Genomic DNA, 6,000 nt, shown 5'->3' on the forward strand with positions numbered 1-6,000 from the left:
GTCACAATGACGTACGTTTGGAGGATGTTTTGATTAAAATTAAAAACATTATTTGACATTGACAAAGATGTCGCGGGCTATATCTAGTTTAATATTTTGAAAGTCAGATAGATCTTGGTACAGTTTGAATGCGGGAGTTTCAAGTGAACGCTGCAGGGTTGGTTTAGAATAAGAACTATGACCCATTTTGTCAAGGGTCCGCCCATTGTTTTACTTTTACAGATAGAAGTTTTGTTCCTGTATTATATTATTTCTTTTGGGTCACATATAAAGAACAGGAACTCTAAAAATATTTCAATTCAGATATTTAAAACACTTGTAAATGTCAACAAATACAATTAAGAAAAATAGTGACAACCTTTTAAGTCGTGCATTCATTGAATATTATGTTAAATATTTAATGTTTCTCAAAACAGTCCAAAACAGTTCAAGGCCAGACTGTCTAAAATCATAAAATAATTATAATTAGTTGTAATAAAACTCTACATTTATTGGCATAAAGCGCATAAAAATATTGTGTACAGTTTTAAGTATAACTGTGCAATATACTGTTAAAGTATTCAAATCTTAGTATTATTTTAATAGCCAGAAATATACTGTAGAATTACCCAGTTAAGTTCTTTTGAGTGTACGTAATCATTTTTATCATATCATACGTAAAATAACTAAATAAATTAGCTCTCTCGCGAACACATTTCAACAATTACTATAGAGTCATTACGAAAAACATAGTAACCAAACGTTACAGTATAATTAATATGAAGTCACGAAACGAAAACAAAGTGTACAAAACTAAAGCACAACTAATAACTTAGTTGTGCACAACTAATAACATAAATTATGCCTATATAGTCTATAAGAATTATTAGCATTTTTTTCCCTCAATGACATCGTCTATATTTTCGTGCGCCTCGATTTGCAATTGGCATCATTTCAAGATTTAAAAATTTCTATTTGTATATGACATTGCTCTTGGGTGGACACAAGGACGGCGAGTGAAGGCTGACGTTTATATATAGATTATATCTAATAGATCATAACTGATAAAAAATATGATATGTTTTCCTTGAATAATTAACGATGAACGTGGCTTGGTGGTTCGAATGTTCTCATTCAATTACATAAGTCTTATTAGAGTTATTAGATATTAATTTGAAACGAGTATTACATATCCATTTAAACTTTACGTCTGTAAGTACCTACCTATTTATTATTCTGTGCTTACAGCTTACTAATGTAATATGAAAATTGAAGTGTTTGTCTGCTTCTTTGATTCAACGCGCCTACGGAATGGAACTACTGGTTGAACAAAAAATAAAAGTAAACGAAGTTAAGTGCGTCAGCTAGTCTTAGATAATATTATAACATTACAAAAAAATATTACTTTAATGAAGTTTTTATCAAGACGAATATAAAATCTAAATATGTATTCAGGTTCTAATGAAGCCACAAAATTATCATATATATTAAATTTTCACGTTCCAACTGAAGTAAAAAATGTATTTTCTTGCACAGACTCTTAAACTATAAACGCGTTGAATGAAATAATTTTAAAACTATACCGTGTGCAAAATAGCAAATTTTAACCGCGCTTGGCGTCATCGGACGCTTTCGTTATGTTTATAGACATAACACGTTGGAAAAAACAAAACAATAAACTCGATATTAATTTATTGAATTAGTCAGTCTGATGCAGAAATACTGATTACTGTGAAAATCGGTGATACACACTATTTTCCTACCTTCTAAGTTCCTATGTAAGTATAACAAGATAAGATACCTAATCAGATTTTCATTTTCATAATCTTAACCTAATAAGATTTTCTTCAAGACTCTTTTTGTTAGAATCATTGTAACTTATTGCAGACATTAAATAAACAAGGTATAAGTACACTTACTCGTCCGTAATGGTAATATTTCAGGAAAGGGCAGTAAAAATACGTCGACTACGAAACATCGGACAAATGGGGAGAAATGACAAATTAAAGTCTTTACTCTCACCTTGAGCGAAATGTTCGAAGTTTTGAAATATTCCATAGAAAATAAAAATACATTAAAAGAGATGATTGAAAAGTTTGTAAACATATGTTAATGATTTTTCTTTCGTAACTTTCGCTGTTGTAAATGACGGAATAATTCAATCAACTGTTGGCACTTGGACTGATTTTAACGTAAAGTAACCGTCATGAGAAGCTATAAATTTTGTAAACAAGTGTTCAGGAGTTCACAACATTTGGACCAACAAAAAAAATGAATTTGTTTAAGATTTAATAAATTATTAAGTAACAAATATTATGTATTACGCACCTTTTGACGTTTTTTTCGTGGCGAATTTATTTCCTTAGATGTACTGGCTACTGGCTCCATTATACGTAATAACAAATAAAATTAACGCAACAATTAAAGTAACAACAATAAAAAAGTGATAACGAAACAATAACAAAATTAACAATAACAACCAGATCCGCGATATATGCAAAGCAATGAAACAACTCAAATGATGCGTTTATTTCAAAATGGCGTCCCGATAGTTCACAATCCCTGCGACGGACGCGTTCCGGTACCAAGAAACACAAACGATAGCGCTTTGCGTCGTTAAAATATGATCCGACTAAATTAAATAGGTTGTTACTTTCATATAACCCGTCTATATTTCATGTCGATTGAATATGGTCAATTTATTATTATCTCGCAGTATAAAATGTTTACTTAGTAAAAGATGTTTGTTTACATAATTTATAGCTTCTCGTGACGGGTACTTTATATATTTGCATTAATATTTAGACTAAACTATTTATCAAGTAACAAATTGTTGTATTGATGTTATATTCAACTGTTCTTCATAATTCTCCGAGCGTCGTGTTTGGGAGCGTGCCAAGATGTTTTGCCTTCCTTATTTCAATAAACCCGAGAGTCTGAATCAACTAAATATCTTTGCGAATTAGTTCATTAATACTGTTTCTTAATTTATTGAAGGCTGTTCGTGCTAAATCTACATTTTAAACTAATTAGCGTTGAGTGACTATATTTTAGACTGAGGAGCATAACAAATAAATCTTAATAATAACATTGAATAATGTGATATTTATTGGATGTGAGTAGGGAAATAATAATAGATTAAATTGCTTGTTTACGCATTTAGAACATAGACTATAGGTAACTATTATAGTATTATCATAACAGGCGCAATTTACAGATTAGCAGAATATTTGAAGAAAATTTCGTTTGGTGTTGAGCTTGTTGCTGAAAGAAGGTGTAAATTAATTTGAACGTACATAGGGTAAGGTTGCTCAAGTCGTACCCCCTAAGGAAATTATGCTATAATATTCACGACAATTGAAATAATACAAAATAATTCACATTTACTGAATCTTTATTTAGTTGTCTATTATTAAAAAATCAAAGAAACTTACAATGTTAATATTAAAATATATATTTTAACGTTTTTCAAAAACATACCTTCGGTACGATTAAGGCGCCTAGTTGCCTAATTCGTACCACATACAGCCTAAGTCGTACTTAGAAAATACACTTTAGTGAAGATATAATAAACTATATAGAAAAATTCTTAATAATAAGAGATCAATTTTAAGTAAGTTAAAATTACAAATAATTCAGTCTGAGATTAACTTAAGCATATTATTTGGTAATTATTTTAGTGAATAACAAAATCTTAGACCTAAATAGAAGTACGAGTAAAGAATTTTGAACAGGTACGACTTAAGCATACTTATCTTTGAGGTTGAAAAATAAAATTACTAACACAACCTAAAAATTTTCTCCTATTTGAGTATGCCCAAACGATTGACAGATAAGCATTAAAAATCGTTGTAAACAAAGACAAAATATAAAGATAACATTCCTGCCGTAAAAAGCTTATGAATGAGTCGTTAATTTTACATGAAAAGTGATAAAAAACTTCCTTTTTGAATTATTTTCGCTGCACGAAGCCGACCGCCTGACCACTTGTTTACGCTTGCTCGCGCGACTAAATAGTTCACGTTAACAACACTAGATGGTCCAATTCAATGGTATCAGACGAGATATTGGTGGGGTACGACTAACGCCGTGGTACGACTTGAGCAACCTTACCCTATTTTGTAACTTTTCTAATTTAATAACTCAAACATAAGAACAATAAACATAACATAACTCTTCCATACGATTGTTTTACCAAAGTGTTTTGAAACTTCAATGTTCATAAATAACAGAAGCGTTAGTGAAAACAAAAAAAAACTTAACGTAAGCGTTTTCACCCCGATCCTTTGTGCAGTGGCTTGTTACCTTACTTTGAGGGAGCTTTATATAATGGACGCCGGTACGCTATTTTTACCTGATACCCGTTTTCAACTTTTTAATAATTTATAAGTTATTTGCGTCTGTATTTTTAAGGTTTCTAATAAAGAGCAAAAGCTGTTAGGTATTTATAATGCTGTTTTTATTTTGCCTTTAAGTAGGTACTAGTTTTTAGATGTTTCTTCGGCAATGTGCTAAAAGGTTTGTCTATATGTTAACAAAATTTTACGTGACCGAGAAGCGGATGTTGGAGCTGTGGGTTGATAATACATATACCTAAAAATCTATATTCTGATAGTTCATTATTGTTACATGTATTCAAGCTGTTCGTTCGTTCGTTCGTTTCAGCCGTGGGACGTCCTACTGCTGGACAAAGGCCTCCCTCAAGGATTTCCAGTACAGTATTCAAGCTGTGATCAACACATATTTATACACGGATAAAAATTAATTACAACAGTCACTTGATTCACGCTAGATATTTTCTTTCTGCGATAAATCGGAAAATCAATTTTAAATGTGTACGCTCGCCCAATCTTGAGCCCTTTGATTTCGAGGTAAATTTATTGTTATAATCCAGCAGAATACGGCCGTCATTTCTTTCAAAATATTAATAAGTAACAACATTTATAACATTATGTTAGTATTGTCTGAAAAAAAGTGTCCGTAAGTACTACATGGATTTGACACCGAGCAATTTGTCACATTTACCGGACAAAAGGCCACATATCATGTTTGTAATGGACCTACATGATCGAATTGTGTAAGAACTATACTTACGCGAAATGAAACCGACGTCTTAATTATACTCCGTGATGTATTGTTCTTTTGACGTGTATACTGTATAGTGAAAAATGTTGCTCGAAGACTGAACAGATGTTAGTGCTGTGGGCGTGGAAACAAGATTGCTTTGTGGTTACCGGTATGTCTAGTTCTGTTCATTGAATTTTATGTTATATTATTTTAAAGGTATGTTTTTATATTAAGAAGTTAGAAAATCTTGCAATATGAAATGTAAGAGTAGTGTACAAATTCCTGGATACAGAAATCTGACCTGTGTACTGAACGTTTGACGAATACAAGAGAATGTGAAATCAAAGATTGTATGTATCATTTATTAACTTTCTGTTTATTTTTTTTTATTTTACAAGTAGATACAGTTTTTATTGGATTGCAGTTGCAGATAATTTGCAGTTACGAGCATGACACTAGAGTCAAATTTAAAATCTATCAGTAAGTCGAAAATACGGTTGTACGGTACGAAAAGAATACTTTCCCTATTTAAAATACATACTGTGACATTAGGTTCTCATAAAATATTACAATAAAAGAAAATGTTTGTAATAAAAATGAAGTAGTGCTGTACTTTTCCTAAAAGGACAATGAAGTGTAATTTAAAGATGTAATTAAAAATTGTCTTTATGGCGATGTCGTGCGAAACAAAAACAGTTAGGTAGTTATATTTGGGTTACGAGTTACGACATTAATGACCAATTATAACTCGTGTATACGAAACAAAAGAATAAATTGAGTTGTATAAGAGCTATTTATGTATCACTACAGGAAAAATGTGTCAAAAAAGTGGAGATAATATGATTGTCACATGACGGGGCTCGATGGAAATCAGTCAGCCGTATTGTATCCAACGCTGTTCTTCATTATTTCGAATGTTTATTTATTTTTACAATAATATAATGTTTTATCTTA

This window comes from Colias eurytheme, chromosome 14, assembly GCF_061535395.1.
Source record: "Colias eurytheme isolate Ceu_HAF_F1 chromosome 14, ilColEury1 Martin Lab GWU primary, whole genome shotgun sequence".
Lineage (NCBI taxonomy): Eukaryota > Metazoa > Arthropoda > Insecta > Lepidoptera > Pieridae > Colias > Colias eurytheme.